The sequence below is a fragment of the Heptranchias perlo genome, chromosome 4 (assembly GCF_035084215.1).
Source record: "Heptranchias perlo isolate sHepPer1 chromosome 4, sHepPer1.hap1, whole genome shotgun sequence".
NCBI classification, from domain to species: Eukaryota; Metazoa; Chordata; class Chondrichthyes; order Hexanchiformes; family Hexanchidae; genus Heptranchias; species Heptranchias perlo.
In genome coordinates, this window is record NC_090328.1 from 123,037,483 (window position 1) to 123,063,613 (window position 26,131).

The window sequence follows — 26,131 nt, forward strand, 5'->3', positions numbered from 1 at the left end:
TTGTACATCTGTTGTGGGAGTATCTGATGTTGAGACAGATGTCCAAAAAAGTATTGCTGACAACCTGATGCTCACAACCTTCATGTTGATTAACACATAAATTCACTCCCAAAGAACCAAAAACATTTTTTTTTTAAAGTTAAATTGTTTTCACAGAATGCGCACATGCTGCCGTCACTTTTTGCTTCTAATGGTTGGATTCTATATTTAAATTTGGCAACCGACTGAAATCAGATCTGAAGTCATTCAAGTTGTAAGGAAATGATGTGCATTCATATTCAAATTTAATTTTTAATACATCAATTTACTTTGTTAAAATAAAACTGCAATGCATAACAGTATATTCAAAATGAAGAGCCAAACCTGATTGGATTTTCACTCCTGAGAGATTTGCAGCACCCATAAATTATTGTGTTTTTTCCCTCTTTATTGAGGCAAACTTTGTATTTCACATTCTACCCTGCATTTATTATTATTCATGTGGCAACATCAAGCAGCCAAAGAGAGCATTGGACATTTATTCGGTATCTAATTTTGAAGTTGTATTGTCTACCTAGGATGCAGTTAAGATCTACCATGACATCTCATCATGACCTGTGTTGAATTTGACAGGCTCTGCCTTCAAGACAAATTTGGAAATGCTCTACTTCCACTGATGCAGATCAGTGTATAAATACTCCTTTATTTATGAACGTATTCTGACCCAGTGTATTTTAGGTTACGGGCTTTTTAGTCATATGTTTATATAGCATCAAGAATTTATTATAAGGACATAAACAATTTGTTGGAGTCAAAACAGAAATATTGAAAATAAAATGAATGGGCAGCGTGTGGTTGTGAGTGAGATAGAGCTAATGTATCTGTGCCACACATGTAACAAACTAATGTACTGTAAATAAGCTCTACCTCATGTCAGACATGGAAGTACTCTCCAGAATATATTGCCTTTATGTTGAATATGTGCAGTGCCTTTGCTGTTAGTCTCTGAAAATCTAAGATAACCTTTAAGACACAATGTAGTCGTGCAGTTTGTTGGGTGAAGGATTATGGGTTTTTTTGCGCTCAGAGCTCGACATAAAATCATCAATGCAGAATGATGGACAAAAATGTTGAATTCTGGACTTGTTTACAAGTAAAACGTTGACCACTGGAAGAAAGGACAGTTGAACTACCAGGTAAAAGTTAACCACATCGTGAGACCATCCATCAGATAAGGAAGTGTGTGTGTATAAGTTTAGTTAGAACCTTGCTGAAAAACTCTTATCTCCATGACCAACCATCTCCTTAATCCCTTCTCCCATACCCTCTCCACCCTCACCGCCAACAAGTGGGAGGAACTTACGGACTTATCAGGAACTCAGCAAAGCTGATGGTTGGCCAGATGACGCATAAACAAACCACAGAGAAAAGCACGTGAACAAGGACACATGATTGGAGTAGGAGGAGTTTGTGTGAATGGCCATGCACTGAGCACGCATTAAAATGTGGATATAAGGAGATTGTCTTCGCTCCTTCAGTTGCTGCAGTCGACGGTGAGAAGTTCCCACCTAGGAAGACGGAAGACATTGAAAGTGAACCCTCAAAGACTTGGGACCGATTACCTCTCCTTCTTGAGTGTCAAGACTGTCCAGAACAAAGGTTGTATTATGATTAACTGTTAATTAATCAAGTCAAGTGTTAATAAAACATTGCAAAGCTTTTTGAAGTGAATTGGCTTGTGTCTATAATAAAAACAGAAAATGCTGGAAATGCTCAGCAAGTCAGGCAGCATTTGTGGAGAAAGAAACAGAGTTAACGTTTCAGGTTGATGACTTTTGGTCAGAACTGGAAGATGTTAAAGAGTTAACAGTTTTTAAGCGAGTACAGAACCAGACAAAGGGAGTGAGGAAGGGGAGGAAGAACGAAAGGGAAGGTCTATGATAGGGTGGAGGGCAGGAGTGATTAAATGACAAAAGGGATGATGGTGCAAGGCAAGGAGGGTGGTAATGGGACAAGTAAAGAAATAAAAAATGGGTCTAGAGGAGCTGTAAATGGCAACAGCAGAACCATTACCAGCACTTACGTCCAAAAAAATAGGAGCATTGGTTATGATCTGAAGTTATTGTGTTTTTGACTGGTAGTCCCTCCGTTTCAGACCCTAAAAAGACTAAGGAGATGAACCCTACATGGGACAACAAACAGCTGAGCCATGCAGACCAGAAAGTTCCCAGGTCGGATCCCCTGATCGGTGCGGAGTTAGTTGGTATCAGCCAGGTGGCATTGGAACTACAATTGACACCTGTGCCCCTGTGATTTGTTGGGGGGGTGCGAGGAGAACATTCCTACTCCTGATCACTAGCTACCAACCCCCGCTGCAAATACAAATGTGTGTGGACATCGGATGAGGGCTGGGATCGGTCTTAGTTGTGATGTCCCCTACAGCCTAAAGTTCTGCCACTGACAGGACTTGCCTTTGGGTGAGGGACGGGAGGATGCCCAGTGCCTATGGAATCATACGTCAGCAAGACGTCAACACCTTCAGGAGAGGAGGGAAGGAGAAAAAGATGGTGGATAAAAGGATGAACAATAAAAAATCAGCAGTTATAGAATCATAGAATCATACAGCACAGGAAGAGGCCATTCGGCCCATTGTGCCTGTGCCAGCTCTTTAAAAGAGCTCTCCAATTAGTCCCACTCCCCTGCTCTTTCCCCATAGCCCTGCAAATTTTTTCCTTTTCAAGTCTAAAAGTTACATTTGAAAGTTACGATTGAATCTGCTTCCACCACCCTTTCAGGCAGTGCATTCCAGATCATAAAAACTCACTGTGTAAAAATATGCCTCCTCATCTCCCCTCTGGTTCTTTTGCCAATTATCTTAAATCTGCGTTCTCTGGTTACCGACCCTCCAGCCAATGGAAAAGGTTCCTCCCTATCTACTCAATCAAAACCCTGAAATCAATCCATAGTTATTCCTAGTTTAATCTTTTGACAATGCCTAGCATGCAACAGCTCAAAGGTAACTGAGGCAATCCAGCCAAAACGTGACCAAGGTCACACATTCCAGGAAGCCCACCTTGAAGAAGTTCTGCTCTTCTCGCCGATGACATTTCCGTTTGTCTTTTTACTTGTTCACCTTCATTACTTTCTATTTCCATTCTCGCGCTTGATCAGGTATCCACTGAAACTCACTTTCACAGTTCTGATGAAAGGTCATCGATCTAAAACATTAACTGTTTCTCTCTCCACAGATGCTGCCGGACCAGCTGAGTGTTTCCATCATTTTCTGGTTTTATTACACATTTCTAAACATGTATTTGCCTAAAAACTTGTTACTTCAACACAAAAATTAGCAATGTTTCAAAGGTTACGGGCTAGAAATTGGGCAGTATGGTGCCCATTGTTTCGGCGCTACGTGGCCTTCCGAAATGCCAAATGGCATCTTGGCCACGCATGCATGTTTCCAGCATGATGTGCACCGGACGCAACCTTGGTATAGGTATTAGCGCATGCACACATACTGAACGCCAGCAGCATGTAAAGTAAGGAGAAAATGGATACAATCAGTGTGCAACGCTGCTTTAAAGTGGGACTTAACGTTCGTTCAACTCAACCCACAGTCTTAACCACGACCATCTGAATATGTCTTAGAATGCCTGGAGGACCCCCCACCAGTGCTATTTAAGGGACCACGCAGAGTTACAAGTTAGTAGCTGGATTATTGCCTTAGGCTGCTGATACATTTGTAACTGTTTTTAGAGGTCTCCTACACTTGAATACTAAGAAGAGGGGACATGGCCTAACACTTAGAGCCAGGACGTGCAGGAGTGAAGTTAGGAAATGCTTCTACACGCAAAGGGTGGGAGAAGTTTGGAACGCTCTTCTGCAAATGGCAGCTGATTCTAGCTCATTTGTGAATTCTAAATCTGAGATTGACAGATTTCTGTGAACCAAGGGTATTAAGAGATGATATGGGCTAAGGCGGGTATATGGAGTTAGGTCACAGGTCCACCATGATCTCACTGAATGGCGGAACAGGCTCAAGGGCCTAAATTCCAAAGCCACTTGCTGCCTCCTGTTATGCGCCACCTTCTCCTGCAAGAAAGCGGGACATGTGTCTGGGTTATGTACCTGTCATGGTTGACTAGCTGCCAGTGTGTGTGGCCTGTGAGTCGTGGGTGGACGGCTTGAAACAGTGGTAATGTATAAGGGTGAGAGGAAGCATCCAATTGGAAGAGTTGAGTACTGATGGAAAGACTTTATTGGTATGTAGGTGATTGGGGTGTAGTGCGTGGAGCAGTGGGCATATGTCTGGAGGGCTTCTAGCGCACCCCCCTCCCATCCCGGCGGATATAGAATGTCCCTCCTTCTGTCCACCTCTTGAACCAAGGCCTCTAGTGCATCAGCAGAGAAACTTGGTGCATGCACTCTTGCAGGCCTGGCACAAACTCAGATCGGTCAGGTCTGGTAAGCAGATTGGAGAATGTGGGATTTAGTGGTGCGCAAGTTTAAAATAACTCATCACTTTCTAAAAAGGGGCGGGACCTGCATCTGTGTTTTACGTGTGCGATGTCTGATCTCCGTTCAGACTCCATGCAGACAGCAAACTGTTATTTTTAGCAAATAACAGGTACCAGCTATCTTTAAGAAATTTTAAGAGACATCCTCCCTTTAAGAGATTGGAACTCCCCCTGCTGGTGGAAAGTGCACATTTACTTCAATCATCGTGTAAGGCCTATTTTTCAACGCTGCTTGAAGGTAAGTACTGAGGCCAGACGAAGTTCTTGTCCTGCCTGCACGGGGCTATCGGGCACGGGTTAATAGCGGATCGCGCTTCCCACGCCCAATGATAGGCCTTATACAATTTTTTTTTTCCTCTACTTTTACTCAAATAGTTGAAAGAATCATGTAAACAAAGCAATGCAAAATTCACGAAATTTACACTTTTTGTTCAAAAAAAACTAAGGAAACAACCAATTTCATGGAAAGTCAAAAACACAATGGCCATGATGGGAAACTTTTTTGAAATTATTCAGTTATTCAGGAACGTTTCCCCCATCAGTGCATATACAATTCTTTCCTGCCCTCAATGATAACATTCAGATTTGTTACAAATCATAATCGAATTTTTATCATTATTTGTCTTACATTTGCAGCCTCAGGCCTTTCCCTTTGACACCAACTTCTTCAGTCTCCAGATCAGGACTTGTCCTTGGCCATAACTAACACTGAAGCCTCCATCACCTCTAGTTGTGAGGCTGAGAACGTTACCATTATTTTGACTTGGGTCGTTTTTGTGTGTGTGTTTTCTTTCCAATTTTGTTCTCTAATCTTTCTCCGGTTATTTGACTCATCGCAGCTGAAGCCGAGCATAGCTTCAGCCAGCACCCACACCAAGGTTCCAGCAGAGGTCACTGAACAGCGATCAGGAATAGGCACCATCATGGCCTGTTGTCTCTTCCCTAACCCAGGGACCCTTTGGCTCCACTGCTGCCTCAACTGAAATCAGCTAACTAAATACAAACTGGGAATTGAACCAAAGGCTCAGAAACATTTTTTTTCCCTCTAAGCCATTAAGGGAGCTGAGGATTAATGTTTAAGGAATTATTTCATTGGCAACTCCATCCAAATGTAAAAGAATTCTACCCTGGCACATTATTCTAAGTAGCCATTGAAAAATTCATTGTGTAATTACTTGTAGGCGTGTTTCTGATGGCTTATTGCTGCTAGTCTATTATCTTTTTCCTTTGACACTACTCTTACTCAGGGCCCTGGTTATCTTCATTCATACTGGAAATGAAAGAAAAGAAACAAACATTTCTGTCAAGCAAAGAACGATCATCAGAATATCGATCTGTCTCTTCTATGCTTCTTCTCTTGTGATAATTCTTTCTTGCTCCTGTTGCCATTTCTTTGCCTTGATGATGTCTTTAACTCTCACAGTTGTCAGCTCTTCCTTTAAACATGCACCCTCCCACCTTAATCTCACTTTGTTCTTATCCTTCCAAGTTGACTGTCACTGCTCCGCTTCTCACCCTGCTTCTCTTGTGCATCCCCGATTTCCTTCGTCCCACCATTGGCAGCTGTGCCTTCAGCTGCCTAGGCACTAAGCTCTGGAATTCCCTCCCTAAATCTCTCCACCTCTCTACCACTCTCTCCTCCTTTAAGCGCTCCTTAAAACCTACCTCTGTGACCAAGCTTTGGTCACCTGTCCTCATGTCTCCTTATGTGGCTCGGTGTCACATTTTGTCTGATAACACTCCTTTGAAGCGCCTTGGGACGTTTTACTATGTTAAAGGTGCCATATAAATGCAAGTTGTTGTTGCCCATCTTGCCAGTATCCTTCTACAAATTGCTCCTTCTGGCTGTCCTTGCACGCTATCGGTGATCATCAGCTCAAACATTCCACCAAAGGTTAACAGCTCCCAAACAATTATTTCTCTTTCTGCCTGATATATGGAACATCCACATTCCCATTCACTGGGACTCCAATGTGCTATAGATCAACACCAGACTGCAATGAATTGTCCCTGTCGCCATAGAAATAAGTGCACTCAGAATTAAAGGCATTTCTCTGCAAAGATATTTTCAAACTTTGTAAGCACGTGTTAAAAATGTGATGCACAACCAAAAAATAATCTATCTCACACAATTGGTTTCAGCTCAATCGTAATCCATTTACTTTTTTAATAAACTAGCACTCAGTGTTATATATCCTTTCACATCATGGCTTTTTATTTTCTTCAGTATTGTTTTTTTTCTTGGTGCTTCTTACTGCCAAGAAGAAGGTGGCGTAGAGACCCACTCTCGGGCTTGCCTCAGTGCAGCTACTTGCTGTCGGGAAATCTCTACCCTCTGATCAAAGTTTCCTCACAATGTTAGCTGTGGATCAGCGGGTGGCACTCTCAGCTCTGTCCCACTCCCAGAGACTTAAGCATATAATCTAAGCTGACAGCGGAGTGCTGCATTGTTGAAGATGAGATGTTAATCTGAGGTCCAGTCTGCCCTCTTGAGGTAGATGTAAAAGATCCCATGGCACTATTTTGAAGAAGAGCAAGGGGAGTTCTTCCAGACTCCAGGCCAATATTTATTCCCTCAGCCAACACCTGAAAAACAGATGATCTGGTCATTTATCTCATTGCTGTTTGTGAGTCCTTGCTGTGCGTAAATTGGCTGCCGCGGTTCCTACATTACAACAGTGACTTCACTTCAAAAGTACCTCATAGGTTGTAAAGCGCTTTGGGACATCCTGAGGTCAATTGAAGTCTTTCTTTTTTATTGCTATCAGAAAACTCACCCTGGATAGATCATGGGTTTGGAGCATTGGATCTCCAACTGAGCTTGCCACAGTTCGATTACTAATACACATGGGTATCAGTCTTGACAATTCTACTCACATTTAGAACTAAAGAGACATCTATTACATTCCAATCACCCTTATTTTCGCCTCTGTTTGCATGCATAACAGCAACTGCAATTGAAGGTAATCCATTGTGTGAAATGCTTTGAGGCTTTGTGGCATGTGCTATATAAATGCACGTGTTGTTGTTTAGCATTATTAGTTCCGTTTAAAGTTTTGATCAATATTCACTTACCAAGTACATGATTTTATTTTTTAACTGTGACAGTCTCGACCTCACCATGACGGAAACAAAAACATGTGTAGAGCGCCATCTTCTGGTGCCTACTACCAGCCCAAAGTCATCACACTCTGCAGCCATTTGGAATTGAGGCTATTTCAAAGGCATTCTCCAACGTTAATCATTGTTATCTTTCCTCTAGTATCGTCAAGTTCCTAAAATTTAAAATCATCAACAACAACTTGCATTTATATAACGCCTTTAACATAGTAAAACGTCCCAAGGTGTTTCACAGGAGGGCTATCGAACAAAATTTGACATCGAGCCACATAGAACAGGTGATCAAAAGCTTGGTCAAAGAGGTAGGTTTTAAGGAGCGCCTTAAAGGAGGAGAGAGAGGTAGAGAATCGGAGAGGTTTACGGAGGGAATTCTAGAGCTTAGGGCCTCGGCAGCTGATGGCACGGCCGCCAATGGAGGAGCGCAGAGAGGGTTGTAGGAATGGAGTAGGTTACAGAGATAGGGAGGAGTGAAGCCAAGAAGGGATTCGAAAACAAGGATGAGAATTTTAAAATCAAGGCGTTGCTGGACCGTGAGCCAATGTCAGCGAGCAACAACGACAACTTGCATTTATATAGCGCCTTTAACATAGTAAAACATCCCAAGGCGCTTCACAGGAGCGATTATCAAACAAAATTTGACACCGAGCCACATAAGGAGGTATTAGGACAGGTGAAGATGAAGATGAAAAATTTGCAGGGTTATGGGGAAAGGGCAGGGCAAAGAGGCAAAAAGTTTGATCAAGGAGGATGAGAATTTTAAAATCGAGGCATTCCCAGATCAGGAGCGAATGTAGGTCAGCGAACACAGGGGTGATGGGAGAATGGGACTTGGTGCGTGTAAGGATACGGGCAGCAAAGTTTTGAATGAGCTCAAGTTTATGGAGGGTGGAAGATGGGAGGCCAGCCAAGAGAGCATTGGAATATTCCAGTCTGGAAGTAACAAAGTCATGGATGAGGGTTTCAGTAGGAGATGAGCTGAGGCACGGGCAGAGACGTGCGATGTTATGGAGGTGGAAGTAGGCAGTCTTGGTGATGGAGCGGATATGTTGCCAGAAGCTCATCTCAGGATCAAATAGAGTGCCAAGGTTGCGAACGGTTTGGTTCAGCCTCCGACAGTGGCCAGGGAGAGGGATGGAGTCGGTGGCTAGGGAATGGAATTTGTGGCGGGGACTAAAGACAATGGCTTCGGTCTTCCCAATATTTAGTTGGAGGAAATTTTTGCTCATTTTGGACAAGCATGTGATAAATGAGAGATAGTGGAGGGCTCGAGGGAGGTGGTAATGAGGTAGATCTGGGTGTCGTCAGCGTACATGTGGAATCTGACGCCGTGTTTTCGGATGATGTCGCCGAAGGGCAACATGTAGATGAGAAATAGGAGGAGGCCAAGGATAGATCCTTGGGGGACTCCAGAAATAACAGCGTGGGAGCGGGAAGAAAAGCCATTGCAGGTGATTCTCTGGCTACGGGCACAGGACTAAATTTTCATCAGTTATTTTTGCCTGGACATATGGGGTAATTTCACTAAACATTTACTGTTGAATGTGCTGCATCGTCACCGACAGTAATGCAACACTAATGTAGAGGGCTTTCAAGGTAAGATGCACAATGTGTAAAACACCAATTAAAACAATTGATAAGGGACAAATCTGACTCAAACAAGAAATCACCATTGAAATCACCTTGAGCTCCATGAAACGTATTCAGTCAAAACTGGACCAAGGCAACAGAAATATTCAGTGCACCCTAGTGACAACTTGGCTCAGCTGGTAGCACACTCATAGAATCGTAGAATCATAGAATGATACAGCATAGAAGGAGGCCATTCGGCCCATTTTTAAAGATTCGTTCATGGGATGTGGGCGTTGCTGGTGAGGCCGGCATTTATTGCCCATCCCTAATCCTATATCGGCTCTCCAATTAGTCCCACTCCCCTGCCCTTTCCCCATAACCCTGCAAATTTTTCATCTTCAAGTATTTATTCAATTCCCTTTTGAAAGTCACCTCTGAATCATCAGATTCCATCTTTGAGCCCCACAACAGGGGCACATAATTTGGGCTAACACTCCAATGCGGCACTGAGGGACCACTGTATGAGTGACACCGGCAAGGCCACATTTATTGCCCATCCCAATTGCTCTGACAACTGAGTGGCTTGCTAGCCCACTTCAGAGGGCAATAAGAGTCAACCACATAATGTGGAGTAGAATCACACGTAGGCTAGACTGGATTAGTGAACCAATTGGGTTTTTAATGACAAAACAATTTACATGGCCATTTTTTCTAGTAATAGCCCTCAAATTACCAGCTTTATCAAATACAATTTTGTAACTTATCATGGTGGAAATTAAACTCAGAACCTCTGGGTTACTAGTCCTGTACCATAAACTACTACACTACCAAACCCTTGTTGTAGGTCTGTCCTTCGAATGGATTATTAAACTAAGGTTCTGCCTGTACCAGTGATTCAGGTGAATTTAAAAAAACTGTTGTCACTATTCAAGGAAGAGCAGAGCGTACTCCTGTACCCGCCTATGCCCATCAACATTCTTCTCTCAACCAATACCACTATTTATCTCATTGCTCACTACAGAACGGCGGCCATATTTTTCTACGTAAGAAAAGTAACTGCATTTCAAAAAGTATTTAATTACGTCAATCACTTTGAGACATTTCAATGCAAAAGGTGCTATATAAATGCAACTGTGATTTTTTTTTTATTCGTTCATGGGATGTGGGCGTCGATGGCGAGGCCGGCATTTATTGCCCATCCCTAATTGCCCTTGAGAAGGTGGTGGTGAGCAGCCTTCTTGAGCCATTGCAGTCCGTGTGGTGAAGGTTCTCCCACAGTGCTGTTAGGAAGGGAGTTCCAGGATTTTGACCCAGCGACGATGAAGGAACGGCAATATATTTGCAAGTCGGGATGGTGTGTGACTTAGAGGGGAACATGCAGGTGTTGTTGTTCCCATGTGCTTGCTGCTCTTGTCCTTCTAGGTGGTAGAGGTCGCGGGTTTGGGAGGTGCTGTCGAAGAAGCCTTGGCGAGTTGCTGCAGTGCATCCTGTGGATGGTACACACTGCAGCCACAGTGCACCGGTGGTGAAGGGAGTGAATGTTTAGGGTGGCGGATGGGGTGCCAATCAAATGGGCTGCTTTGTCCTGGATGGTGTCGAGCTTCTTGAGTGTTGGAGCTGCACTCGTCCAGGCAAGTGGAGAGCATTCCATCACACTCCTGACTTGTGCTTTGTAGATGGTGGAAAGGCTTTGGGGAGTCAGGAGGTGAGTCACTCGCCACAGAATACCCAGCCTCTGACCTGCTCTTGTTGCAACAGTATTTATGTGGCTGGTCCAGTTAAGTTTCTGGTCAATGGTGATCTCCAGGATGTGAATGGTGGGGGATTCGGTGATGGTAATGCCGTTGAATGTCAAGGGGAGGTGGTTAGACCCTCTCTTGTTGGAGATGGTCATTGCCTGGCACTTGTCTGGCGTGAATGTTACTTGCCACTTATGAGCCCAAGCCTGGATGTTGTCCAGGTCTTGCTGCTTGCGGGCTCGGATTGCTTCATTATCTGAGGGGCTGCGAATGGAACTGAACACTGTGCAATCATCAGCGAACATCCCCATTTCTGACCTTATGATGGAGGGAAGGTCATTGATGAAGCAGCTGCAGATGATTGGGCCTTGGACACTGCCCTGAGGAACTCCTGCAGCAATGTCCTGGGGCTGAGATGATTGGCCTCCAACAACCACTACCATCTTCCTTTGTGCTGGGTATGACTCCAGCCACTGGAGAGTTTTCCCCCTGATTCCCATTGACTTCAATTTTACTCAGGCTCCTTGGTGCCACACTCAGTCAAATGCTGTCTTGATGTCAAGGGCAGTCACTCTCACCTCACCTCTGGAATTCAGCTTTTGTCCATGTTTGGACCAAGGCTGTAATGAGGCCTGGAGTCGAGTGGTGCTGGCAGAACCCAAACTGAGCATCGGTGAGCAGGTTATTGGTAGATGCCAGTGTTGTCGCTGTACTGGAACAGCTTGGCTAGAGGCGCAGCTAGTTCTGGAGCACAAGTCTTCAGCACTACAGCCGGGATGTTGTCGGGGCCCATAGTCTTTGCTGTATCCAGTGCACTCAGCCGTTTCTTGATATCACTTGGAGTGAATTGAATTGGCTGAAGACTGGCTTCTGTTGATGGTGGGGATATCGGGAGGAGGCTGAGATGGATTATCCACTCGGCACTTCTGGCTGAAGATGGTTGCAAACGCTTCAGCCTTGTCTTTTGCACTCACGTGCTGGACTCCACCATCATTGAGGATGGGGATGTTTGCAGGTCCTCCTCCTCCCGTTAGTTGTTTAATTGTCCACCACCATTCACAACTGGATGTGGCAGGACTGCAGAGCTTTGATCTGATCCGTTGGGTGTGGAATCGCTTAGCTCTGTCGATAGCATGTTGCTTCCGCTGTTTAGCATGCATGTTGTCCTGAGTTGTAGCTTCACCAGGTTGGCACCTCATTTTTAGGTACGCCTGGTGCTGCTCCTGGCATGCTCTTCTACTCTCCTCATTGAACCAGGGTTGATCCCCTGGCTTGTTGGTAATGGTAGAATGAGGAATATGCCGGGCCATGAGGTTACAGATTGTGCTGGAATACAATTCTGCTGCTGCTGATGGCCCACAGCGCCTCATGGATGCCCAGTTTTGAGCTGCTAGATCTATCCCATTTAGCACGGCGGTAGTGCCACACAACACTTTGGATGGTGTCTTCAGTGCGAAGACGGGATTTCATCTCCACGAGGACTGTGCGGTGGTCACTCCTACCAATACTGTCATGGACAGATGCATTTGTGACAGGTAGGTTAGGACGAGGTCAAGTAAGATTTTCCCTCGTGTTGGTTTGCTCACTGCCTGCCGCAGGCCCAGTCTGGCAGCTATGTCCTTCAGGACTCGGCCAGCTGCGGCGCTACCGAGGCACTTTTGGTGGTGGACATTGAAGTCCCCCACCCAGAGTACATTCTGTGCCCTTGCTTCCTCCAAGTGGTGTTCAACATGGAGGAGGACTGATTCCTCAGCTGAAGGAGGGCGGTCAGTAGTAATCAGCAGGAGTTTTCCTTGCCCATGTTTGACCTGATGCCATGAGATTTTATGGCGTCCAGAGTCAATCTTGAGGTCTCTCCAGGGCCACTCCCTCTTGACTGTATATCACTGTACCACCACCTCTGGTGGGACAGGACATACCCAGGGATGGTGATGGAAGAGTCTGGGACGTTGGCTGAAAGGTATGATTCTGTGAGTATGGCTATGTCAGGCTGTTGCTTGACTAGTCTGTGGGACAGCTCTCCCAATTTTGGCACAAGTCCCCAGATGTTAGTGAGGAGGACTTTGCAAGGTCGACTGGACTTGGTTGGGCTTGGTTTGCCTTTGTCGTGTCTGGTGCCAGGTGATCCATCTGGTTTTATTCTTATTGTGACTTTTTTTAAGTGAGATTTTACAACTGAGTGGAATCAACCACATTGCTGTGGGTCTGGAGTCACATATAGGCCAGACTGGGTAAGGACGGCAGGTTTCCTTCCCTAAAGGGCATTAGTAAACCAGATGGGTTTTTACAACAATCCGGTAGTTTCATGGCCACCATTACTGGTACTAGTATTTTAATTCCAGATTTAATTTAATTAATTGAATTTAAATTCTCCAGCTGTCGTGGTGGGATTTGAACTTATGACTCTAGATTACTAGTCCAGTAACATAACCACTATGCTACCGTACCCATTAAGTAAAGCTGTGAGTTCAGAAATGTGTTACAGAAGTGAGATGTATGTGTATTTGTTATTTTTGTAATAATTTGCTGCTGGTCAGTACCCAGAAAGTAAAGCTTGGGTTTCAATATAGGAAACACATATAAAAAGGCCTTAGAGAAGGTGCAGAGGAGATTTACCAGAATACTGAGGATGGTGGACTCCAGTTAAAAAAATTCCCCTCATCTCCCCTTATATTCTTTTGCCAATTATCTTAAATCTATGACCTTTGGTTACCGACCCACTGCCAGTGGAAACGGTTTCTCTCCATCCACTCTGTCAAAACCCTTCATAATTTTGAACACCTCTATTAAATCTCCTCTTAACCTTCTCTGCTCTAAGGAGAACAACCCCAGCTTCTCCAGTCTCTCCACATAACTGAAGTCCCTCATCCCTGGTAACAGGAATAACATGGGAAGTAACATTGTCAAATAAGTTCTCGGGACTGGATAACATTCAAATTTCCTTCACTAACAGAAAAAAGGGAGAAAGGCATTTTTTCTGTACAGTTAATGACCCAACAATGGAACTGCAGGAACTTGATAAGTGAAATATCTGAGAATAAGATGTCGTTAGCAGATCGTTAATAATGGAGAAAAATAGGTATTCTGTTTTTCCTCAAAATTTCATCTGTTGGGGTCTTACTTAAGAAGGGCACGATGGAGGAAAGGTCAGAGCAGCTTTAGTAGAACACTGGAAAAGCTTGATGTAAAGAGAAGGAAAACTGTAGCAGCAGGAGATTCAATGGAACAATTAATGGAAGGTATCTTTGCTGTGTAAAAAAATAAAGTTAACAGGGAACTGCTTTGTCTGTTAAGGGTTAAAGTTGCAGATATTAAGAGGAAGGTAGATGGGCTAATGTAGAGGGGGACAGCAGTGGAAGCATTCTACTTACGAAATAATGTCACAGAGTGCTCAAAAGCAGATTTAAACATCAGATCTTGTTGATAAAATAACGGTGTGTTAACGACGCACGCTGTTATTAATGCGCAAACCGGCCAGCAAGTTCAGGGGATTAAGAGATACACCGTGAGTTGCAAATCTTCAGAACTTGCTGGTTGATTTACGCTGCTCCGCTGTTTGCTTTGCGCAAATGGCATCTCGTCCTTAGCCGCCTCGATGCCCCGCTCCAGTGAGATTTGGCCCATTGTCAGAGAACTAAAAGAGAGGGGCTGAAGTAAATGCATACTTTCCACCAGAAGGGGGAGCCCCAATCTCTTAAAGGGAGGGTGTCTCTTAAAATCTCTTAAAGGTAGCCGGTACCTGTTATTCGCTAAAAATAACAGTCTGCTGTTTAATCCATCTCTGGTAAAAGAAGAGAGTTCACAAATGGAAGTAAATGAGTGGCTTTGTCAGTTGGCGCCAGTAAAATTGTTTTGGCTTCAGATATAAATAACAGTGACTGTTCTGAACAGTTGGGCATTGATGACCTTCAGCAGGAATGGAAACAAACAAACATAGCGCCTATATTTAAAAAGGGTGACAAGTCTGAACCAGGCAGCTATGGAGCCATTAGCCTAACCTAACATCAGTTACAGGTTAAATAACGGAAACAATTCTATGGAGAAAGATGACAGATTGTCCGTATAACAATAGGTTAATAAGAAACACCCAGCATGGTTTGGAAGAGGAATATGCTGCCAGAAAAACACTTTGAGGCCATGACAGATAAAGTAGTGGTGAAACTCCCTATGATACAATTTATTTTCACTTTCAGAATGCTTTTGACAAAGTGCCACACGAAAGAGTTCCAATTCAACCAAAATCAAGGGAATTCATATCAGTACATGGGACTGAATATCAAGACGGCGAAAATAAAAAAAACAGATCTTGTGAACGGTATGATGTCAATGGGGGAGGAGGAATTCCACTGGGCTTAGTGTCTCGAAGCTTGTTATTTCTAATCTACATAAAAAAGCTGGGTATTAAAGCCAAATGTAAGCTTATCAAATTTGGTGACATCATTAAAATGGAGGGAACAGTAGAAACCAAAGGTGCAGCTAAAGATTGGCAGAAGGGTATACATCTTGGAGCAGTGCTAATACTCTTGCCACTAAATCAGAAGGTTATGGGTTCAAGCCCAACTCCAGAGGTTTGAGCACATAATCTAGGTTAACATTTCAGTATAGCACTAAAGGAGTGCTGCACTGTCAGAGGTGCAGTCTTTCGGATGAGACGTTAAATCAAGGTACTGTCTGCCCTCTCAGGTCAACTTAAAAAAAATCCCATGGCACCTTGCAAAGAAGAGCAGGGGAGTTCTCCCCGATGTCCTGGCCAATATTTATTCTTCAAACAACACCACCACCAAAAACAAATTACCTGGTCGTTTATCTCATTGCTTTTTGTGGGACCTCTCTGTGGACAAATTTGCTGCTTTCTTACCCTACATTACAATAGTGACCGCACTTCAAAAGTACCTCGTTGATTGTGAAGCGTTTTGGGATGTCCTGAGGTCATGAAAGGCGCTATATAAAAGCAAGTTCTTTCTTTCTTTAACATCAGTTATGCTTTAGCCAGACAAATAGCAAGTGTAATTTAGCACTGAGAAATGTAAAGGAGTACACATGTGTTGAAAAGTTGCATCATAAGTATATGGTCAAACCACACTTGGAGTATAGCTTTCAGTTCTAGTCACTATGCCAGAAAAAAGTGTACAAGAATTGGAAAGGGTACTGAGATGGACCCTAAGTGTGAATGATTGAGCTGCATGGAATCAATTTAGCTTAAGATTCAAAGGGGAAAATTTGGTTAAGGCCTATTATTGGGCGTAGGTAGAGCAATCCGCTATCAACCCGCGCTCGATGGCCCCTGCGCAGGCAGGACAAGAATTTCATCCAGCCTCAGTACTTACCGTCAAGCAACCGTGAAATCCAGGCCTTACACGATGACTGAAGTAAATGCGTACTTTCCACCAGAAGGGGGAGCCCCAATCTCTTAAAGGGAGGAAGTCTCTTAAAATCTCTTAAAGGTAGCCGGGACCTGTTATTTGCTATAAATAACAGTCTGCTGTCTGCACGGAGTCTGAACAGAGATCAGACATCACACATGTAAAACACACATGCAAGTCCCATCCCTATGTTTACACACTGATGAGTTATGTTAAAACATTGAATAAAGGTTGCACACTACTAAATCTCACATCCTCCAATCTGCATGCCAGGCCTCATCAATCTGCCGATCTGAGTTTGTACCAGGCCTGCGAGAGTGCATGCACCAAGGTTCTCTGCTAAAGCACTTGAGGCCTTGGTGCAAGAGGAGGACAGAAGGAGAGACATCGTATATCCGCAGAGGGAACAAGAGACCCTCCAGACATATACCCAAAAGGCAGTGGGAGGCAGCGGGGGACGAAGTCAATGCCAGGCGCACAACATCATGTACATGGATGCAGTGCAGGAAGAAGTTCAATGCTTTGAAATGAGTGGGCAAGGTGAGTGAGGTCAACTATCAAGTGGCGTCTCCTATCAATTGTACCATTAGCTGCATCCACTGCTCCACACACTACACCCCTCATCACCCACATACCAATAATCTCTTTCCATCAGTACTCAACTCTTCCAATCAGATGCTTCCTCTCACCCTTACACATTACCACTGTTACAAGCCACCCACCCACAACTCACAGGCCACACACACTGGCAGCTAGTCAACCATGACAGGCATATCACCCAGACACACGTCCTGCTTTCTTGCAGGAGAAGGTGGCGCATAACAAGAGGCAGCAAGTGGCCGTGGCATTTAGCCCCTTGAGCCTGTTCTGCCATTCAATGAGATAATATTTGATCTGTGACCTAACTCCATATACACGCCTTAGCCCCATATCCCTTAATACCCTTGGTTCACAGAAATCTATCAATCTCAGATTTAGAATTCACAATTGAGCTAGCATCAGCTGCCGTTTGCAGAAGAGGGTTTCAAACTTCACCCACCCTTTGTGTGTAGCAGCATTTCCTAACTTCACTCCTGCACGTCCTGGCTCTAAATGTTAGGCCACGTCCCTGTATTCAAGTATAGGAGACCTGCAAAAACAGTTACAAATGCACCAGCAGCCAGAAGCAATAATCCAGCCATTAACCTGTAAAAGCTGCATTGTCCCTTTAAATAGCACTGGTGGAGGGTCCACCAGGCACTCTAAGACATGTTCAGATGGTCATGGTTAAGATTGTGTGTTGAGTTGAGCGTTAAGTCCTAAAATGTGTCTATCACTTTAAATCGGTGTTGCACACTGATTGTATCCATTTTCTCCTTATTTTACATGCTGCCGGCATTCAGTATTTGCACATGCGCTAATACCTATACCAAGATGGCGTCCGGCATACGTTACGCTGGAATCGTGCGTGCGCAGCCAAGACGCCACCTTAACACTTCGGGAGGCTGCATAGCGCAAAACAACAGGCGCTACGCGGCCCAATTTCTAGCCCACAGTCTACAAAGAAGACAGGAAAGTCAGACTAGAGAACATTCATTAAAATTAGTGAAAAGTAAGTTTAATAGACATTTTAAGAAGAATTTCTTCACTGAAAGAGTGCTAGATGTTTGGAATAAACTGCCATGAAAGGTTGCGGAGACAAAAACATTAGATAGTCTCAGAATAAGGGGTCGCCCGTTTAAGGCAGAAATGAGGAGGAATTTCTTCTCCCAGAGGGTCGTGAATCTTTGGAATTCTTTACCCCAAAAAGCTGTGGAGACTGAGTCATTGAATACATTCAAGGCTGAGTTAGACAAATTTTTGATCAGCAAGGGAGTCAAAGGATATGGGGAAAAGGCGGGAAAGTGGAGTTGAGGTAAAAATCAGATCAGCCATGATCTCATTGAATGGCGGAGCAGGCTCGAGGGGCCGAATGGCCTACTCCTGCTCCTAGCTCTTATGGTCTTATAGATACATTCAAAATGCAGTTGGATACTAACATGGGATAGTTAGCTTAATAGAGGAGTGAGCTTCGATGGGTTTAATGGTCTCTGATGTATTGCCAAATTTGTTTCAGTTTCCTCTCTAATCAAGAATCAATATGAGCTCTTCCCAATACCTTTCACCCCCACTGTGAAAGATTTGCACAGCTCCCATTGTAGTCTGTTGTACTTTGAAGCAATGTTAAAGTGAGTCAGCCTTTTACTAAGTGCAACATTTTAGTTAATGCGTACCGGGACAAAAGTATTGCTGTGCATTTGAAAAGAAGAAAAATACCTTCACAGTGTACAAAGCCACAAGGTCAGTTGTTTTTTTATATATGGTCGTTAGTGATTCCCAAGTAGGCTGTATTATCAGTATTTCAAATTCATCTCAGGACACATTTGGAGGCAGAAGGACTACTAAATCTGTTCAAAATGCTCCCCCAAGACAAAACTGACTATTAGGATGAGGTAAAGCTTTTTATTACCACTCTGTCACTTGTAAGACATTTCCTTAAAAATTACAAAGTTGCATAAAACCCACCTTTATGGTTCTGATGCTGCTGATCGGCAGGTCACTGTCCTCTTTAAAATTATCATTGAGTTACAAGGTACAGTAGGTATTCGTGAAGTGAATTGGTATTTCTGCAGTGTTATAATGTTGGTAGAGAATCTATAAACATTAAAATAAGTACAAAACAAAAACTACGGGGTAGAAATTCGGGCACGGCCATACTTGGGCGTACCAGGGGGCACGTAGTACAAGTGAGGCCTTCATTTCAATGGAGTCGGTGTGGTGCGAGTGGCCAACGGGCGAAGTCAACATAGATCGAGCCGCTGCTAGCGTCGCAGCAGCCCTCAGGTAGGTGACGGGAGGGTGTGAGAAGTGGCGGAGGAGGGGGATCGGAGGGTTGGGGGGGGGGGAAGTGGTGGTGATCGGGGGGAGGGAGGGTGGAGTGGTTGCCCGTGTTCTTTAAATGTGGGGTCGGAAGGAGCACTCCTGTTCCTACCATCTCCATATTCAGGTCAGTGAATTTCAAAAATCTACCTTTTTGGTAGCAGGTGGCCCCCAAGGTCTGGTTTTACTGGGTGCAGCCCATGCTGGCACCGGCTGCCACAGGGCAAACCAATCTTGTAGTGGGGGGTCTCAAGCAGGCATTAGGCCCCTTATTTGCATATGCAAAGGGCCTAACGCCTGTTGCAGGCGTGGGCATTGTACATCAGTTTTTTTTTCCTTTTCCAATATGGTGGGCGATACGCTTCTGGACGGAAACCTGCACGTGCTTCGTGCCTGCCAAATTGGGGGCTTAATAGGCCGGTTAGCGCCCGAAAAGAGGGCATTGCACAGGCGAATTTATAGGCCAAAGACAGTCTAGTGCAATGATTGCACTGATTTCTCAACCTCTGCAACTTGGATTTGATTGCGGAAGAAACGTGTGGGAGGAACTTCAGGTGACAAGAGCCCCATGTTAAATGGGTTTTGACAGCCTCAACCCATTTCCTAAAAGTGCCCACAAATCTGGCACTAATAGGCAATCTCATCCAGACAGGCAGCAAAGTTGGCTGGTCTGGGCAACGGAAATGACACCCACCCTGGTACAGCACGGGTTGCATGTCTAAGGTTGAGGCTGAGGGCACATGGCTGGGGCCTTGTTCTGCATCTGACTGTGCTATACCAAACCGAGTGTGCTTGATGCTGACTGATTGTTGGGCACCTGAATTGACAGCGTGTTCCATTGCCCACTGCTAACTCACATTAATGGCCACAAAAAAAAATCATTCATAAAAGGAGCACAACATGTTGGAATCTCAACTGGCAGGATCAAGATTTTAATCCCCATTTCAACTGTCATTTGTAGTCCATCTTTCCCAAAGGATGTTGCTTGAGAGTTCAACCAAGAAGTGGCATGAGTGACATCATGCACACAAACTAGGAACCATAATTATAAGAGCGTCACTAATAAATCCAATGGGGAATTCAGGAGAAACTTTTTACCCAGGGAGTGATGAGAATGTGGAACTTGCTACCACATGGAGTAGTTGAGGTGAAGAGCATAGATGCATTTAAGGGGAAGCTGGATAAGTACATGAGGGAGAAAGGAATAGAAGGATATACTGAGAGGGTGAGATGAAGTCGGGTGAGAGGAAGCTCCTGTGGGGCATAAACATCGGTATGGACCAGTTGGGCGAATAGCCTGTTTCTGTGCTGTAAGTTCAATATAACTCGATGTAAAATTCTGATTGTTTACTTTCACCTTGCCCAGGAAAATATTATCGTCAGTGGGGCCTAACTTGGGAAAGAGGGGTAGAAATAGAGGGAAATTATGTTTAAAAAAATTTAAATTAACAGGCAGCTAGCTATATAGCAAATGAATGATCTTTTTCACTGCTTTGGGTATACATGGAAAATAAATGGAGCATAAAATCTACGAGGGTGAACGACCCACAGGTAGCACAAACTGACACTGCAGTGATTCATTATTCTGTAAATGACTGCCACTGGGTCATTTATTTGATTTATTCCCCATACTGTATGACTAGAAGAATGACTGTATAAACTGTAACTTCAGTCATTAAGCATTCCCCCAGTGATTCAGTGAGTAATTCTGTGGATCAGGCTCTCCAATCTCTTGCGTTTGACAGTCGCCTCATGCTTATGGAGGGACTTGTTTCTCCATAGTCTGAAATAAAAACGGAATGCTCTGGGAATGCACAACATGGCCCATCAGCATCTGAAAAGTGATAATGGTGATAAGTTTATTTAGAGCACTGACTAAATGGACACATAACAGCACAGTTCTGCTCCCTATACTATACTCAGTCCCGCCCAGAGTACTGTGCACAGTTCTAATCACTGGAAATTAATATTGGCCAGGTTCTATAATGGGCGGACTGCCCGCTCCACTGTCCAGTTTACTGGCCAAACGGAGAAGATCAAGGTCAAATATTTTGAACTTTGGGACAAGCTGGATAAAAACACAATGGCCATTTCTAGTCCTGCACATTCCTATGTTCCACACATGGTAGTCGAACAGATAAATGGTACGCTATCTACTGTACTCCCACTGCCAGTGCACTTCTTCCTGCCATTACCAGGACATGTGACGCAACAGGGCTGGTTTTAGTATCTGGTATTCCTGTTTTTTTTGAAGTAGCTACCATTGCTTAAACTCCTGTAATGTGAAAGTGCCTTTAAGTTGGTGCTAATATACTGGTAGATGCTAATAAGATGTTAATGCACTTTTATTATGGTTCTCTCTAGCTAATTCGCCTTATTAGCAGCTGCCAGTATGTCAGCACCTTTTTAAAGTTGTATAAAAAGGTAGCTCACTAGTAACCCACTCGCCTCTGAATCAGAAGGTTGTGGATTCCTGTCCCATTCCTAGAGGCTTAAGCACAAAATCTATGCTGACACACCAATGCAGTACCGAGGGAGTGCTGCACTGTCGGAGGTGCTGTCTTTCACGTAAGATGTTAAACCGAGGCCCTGTCTGCCCTCTCAGGTGGACTTAAAAAATCCCACTATTTCGAAGAAGAGCAGGGGAGTTCTTCCCGGTGTCCTGGCCAATATTTATCCCCCAACCAACATCACTAAAAACAGACGATCTGCTGATCATCACATTGCTGTTTGTGGGACCATGCTGTGTGCAAATTGGCTGCCATATATCCTACATTACAACAGTGACGACACTTGAAAAGTACTTCATTGGCTGTAAAGCACTTTGGGAGATCATGAAAGGCACTATAGAAATGCAATCTCTTTCTTTTATTTTACAGTTGTAGTGCTGATCAGTATTAGAGCTAGATTATTGTTTTTGTTGGCAGGATCCGGGTTTGCAGAATCCTGCACGTGAACTGGGCAGTGTTGCCGGTGAATTGAGCCTTAGCAAACTAGAGAATGCACCTGCTTGGTGCAGGTAAAGTCGTTTTATTTAACAGAATGGTTCTAATTAAAGAAATATTTTGTAGCACTGCCACAATTTGCATATGCAGCAGTTTTCTTATTGCGAATATGTCATCCATTTTACAGTACATCATGGAAAGGAATGGATTGATTTCAAAGCTGCATTTCAGAGGACAACTATGAACTATTGGAACCTCAGTCTCTTGGTTTGTGACATTAACTGAATCTCTGAATAAATTTACTGTCTTGTGATAACATCCAGATCTACAACAATCTCCGAAAAATTGTTTTTTAAAAAAAAAGATTCATTGTTATGCTGTGTGCTATTGTCAGATAAATCTAAAGGATACTTATTATAGGCTAGTGGCTCACGGCCAGTGTGCACAAACCTCTCTGTGATCCTTGCAGTCACTCTTTGATTATATTCAATTCACAATTCAACTGGCTTTCAGGCCCGCAGGGAAACAAAACCTCTTCAGTCAACTATCCTTGGCTGGTACCCAGGATAATAAAGTTAAAAGGACAGGAACTGGTGACAAAGAACTGAGAGTTTTGCGGCCTTTTTTGAGGTAAGGTGTTGCGTAGAATGGGTCAGTTCATAAAGCATGAAATCCAAGGTAGCCTGCAAACTAAATGATAACTGTTCAATTGATAATTAGGCATATTTTTATCATTTTTTTAAAAATTCAATTCTTATTCAACAGCCAATTTGCAAAATTCCTTAGTCTTCATTGCTCTACAGAGATCTGGGAGGATGAAAAAGACATTGAGAAGTTCCTCTGTGGATATATATATATAATCAAGCAAAATAGTATTTATAAAGAGAAGATCTGACGGTTATCAAAAGAAATTAACTAACCTTTGTCTCCAGGCACCTTTAGCTTCCTGCAGCTTGTGGCATTATATTGATATCCTTGACTGAAAATAACTTGTTAACCTCAAAAGATTTCACCTGATGTGACACAAATTTGGCTTTGGGCATCAATAACCCTATTTACTGTTTACAAGTCTCAGAACAGCAACCAGATTCCATTTAACTGTATCTAATAAACAAGCTTCTAACACGTTCAGGAACCGATGTCAGGAGGCACCTCTTTACACGGAGTGATTAATGCCTGCAATGATCTGTCAGGTAAAGTAGTAAAGGTAAAAACCGTTGAAGCCATTCCAGTGTCAGTTGGATGTGATGATTGGGGGCAGGAGAAATCATGGCCTTTTCAGGCGCAAAACGGGCGCCTAAGCATCCAATATGACAAGCGGCACGCGCACACACATTCCGTGTCAGAGGTACGCCGCCCGTCATCCTGGTAAAGGCAGAAAAGAGGCGTCCAGGGCCCACTCCTGAAACAGGCATTAGTCCCTTTGCATATGCAAATAAGGGGCCTGATGTCTGAATGAGGCCCCCTGTCCAAAATTGGTCTGCCCTGAACATAGCTGGCGCCGGTCCGGCTGCCTCGAGGAAAACCAGGTCTACATGCGGCCTAACCGACCATCCCTAATGGGACCGCTTAAGGTCACCGCCAAAAGGTAAGTTCGTTAAAAAATACTTAACTGAATGTGGAGCCAGGAGGAGCTGGAGTACCGAAGACCGATGTCAGCTCCCACTTGGCCCCCACCCGATCACAAACCCCTGCCCTTCTCCAAGCGATGCAGCAGCCTGAAATTCAATGCCGATTCACTGGCGAGTTGCCCGGGGATGTCCGCCATTTATCCACAGCTCGCTGGGTCATTTAAATGGGGCCCAATATCGGTATTAATTTTGTTTCTACTGGCATTCAGGTTGAATATTGTTACCAATTCTCCTCACCACCACACCATTACTAGTGACAGCGGGCTTCCCAATAGAGAATACCCAACATCAGAACTGATTGGGCCGATAATGGAATGCCAGGCAGTTCAGGCTGCATAAGAGGTGCTCTGTGGCTCACCTCCCTGGTGCTCACACACTGGCTTCTGCTGATAGACATGAACATACTTCACTTTGGCAGGCGATTGGACCGTCCAGAAGCTATTACTCCCTAAAGAAACTGGGTCTGCAGACCCAGTGGCCTCACTAAGATATAAGATAATAAGGCTAGAGAACCAAAGGTGAGATGAGGAAAAACTTTTTCACGCAGCGAGTGGTTAGGATCTGGAATGCACTGCCCGATGGGGTGGTGGAGGCAGATTCAATCATGGCCTTCAAAAGGGAACTGGATAAGTACTTGAAAGGAAAATATTTGCAGGGCTACGGGGATAGGGCGGGAGAGTGGGACTAGCTGGATTGCTCTTGCATAGAGCCGGCGCGGACTCGATGGGCAGAATAGCCTGCTTCCGTGCTGTAACCTTTCTATGATTCTATGATTCTCTATGTGAATGCCTGACTAAATGTAAACGAAAGAAAAACCTTGCATTTATATCGCGCCTTTCACGACTTCAGGATATTCCAAAGCACTTTACAGCTTATGAAGTACTTCTGAAGTGTAGTCACTGTTGCAATACAGTTTTATAGCACAGAAGGAGGCCATTCAGTCCATCATGTCTGTGTCAGCACCACGTTTGGGCAAGCCAAAACTAATCCCACTGTCCTACTCTTTCCCCATATCCCTGTGCTTCAAATATTTATCCAACTGTCCCTTAAAAAATGCAATAATCACTGCCCCAACCACTCCACGTAGTAAAGCATTCCATGCTCCAAAGACCATTTGCACATAGAAATTTCTACTAATCTATTGCTTCACTGTATTACTGACTATTTTAAACTAACAACCTCTCACCATTGACTCCCCAACTGGGAAAATAAAGGGGGGGGAGGAGGAAATTGGATAAAGCTTATTATTGGGCGCGGGTAGCACGATCCGCTATTAACCCGTGTCCGGTGTACCCTGTGCAGGCAGGATCAGAACTTTGTCCAGCCTGTGGACTTACCTTTAAGCAGCGCTGAAAAGTAGGTCTTACACGACAATTGAAGTAAATGCATACTTTCCACCAGAAGGAGTAGACCCAATCTCTTAAAGGGACAATGGGTGCTAAATTGGGCCTCCCGAAGTGTCAAGATGGTGTCTTGGCTGCGCACACACGTATCCAGCTTGACGGTCACCGGACGCCAACTTGATATAGGAGTTAGCGCGGGCGCAGATAATGAACACCGGAAGCATGTAAAGTAAGGAGAAAATGGATACAATTAGTGTGCAACGTTGATTTAAAGTGAGAGACACCATTTTGGGACTTAATGCTTAACTCACAGGCCACACACACTGGCAGCTATTCAACCACGACAGGCACATCACACAGACACACATCCCGCTTTCTTGCAGGAGAATGTGACGCATATCAGGAGGCAGCAAGTGGCAGTGGCATTTAGCCCCTCGAGCCTGATCTGCCATTCTTGAGATCATGGTAGACCTGAGACCTAACACCATATACCCGCCTTAGCCCCATATCCCCTAATACCCTTGGTTCACAGAAATCTATCAATCTCAGATTTAGAGTTCACAATTGAGCTAGCATCAACTGCCGTCTGCAGAAGAGCGTTCCAAACTTCTCTCACCCTTTGCGTGTAGAAGCGTTTCCTAACTTCACTCCTGCACATCCTGGCTCTAAATGTTAGGTCATGTCCCTGTGTCCTTGTATTCAAGTATAAGGGACCTCCAAAAACAGTTACAAATGCATCAGCACCCAGAAGCAATAATCCAGTAATTAACCTGTACATCCTGCATGGTCCCTTTAAATAACGCTGGTGGGGGGGTTCTCCAGGCACTCTAAAACACGTTCAGATGATCGTGATTAAGACCGTGCGTTGAGTGGAGTGTTAAGTCCCAAAATGGTGTCTATCATCCATTTTCTCCTTACTTTACACGCTGCCGGCGTTCAGTATTTGCGCATACCTATACCAAGATGGCGTCCAGCACAAGTCACGCTGGAACCGTGCGTGCACAGCCAAGATGCCATCTTGGCACTT

At 44.2% G+C, this 26,131-nt stretch overlaps 1 long non-coding RNA gene across 1 annotated transcript; it reads left to right on the forward strand.

Annotated features, from left to right (window-relative positions):
• Nucleotides 1-1,416: 1,416 nt before the first annotated feature.
• Nucleotides 1,417-22,467, forward strand: LOC137320594 (uncharacterized). The gene is made up of 3 exons (XR_010962596.1): nt 1,417-1,638; nt 22,113-22,204; nt 22,318-22,467. It is a non-coding gene; the product is annotated as an uncharacterized lncRNA (long non-coding RNA).
• Nucleotides 22,468-26,131: the final 3,664 nt, after the last annotated feature.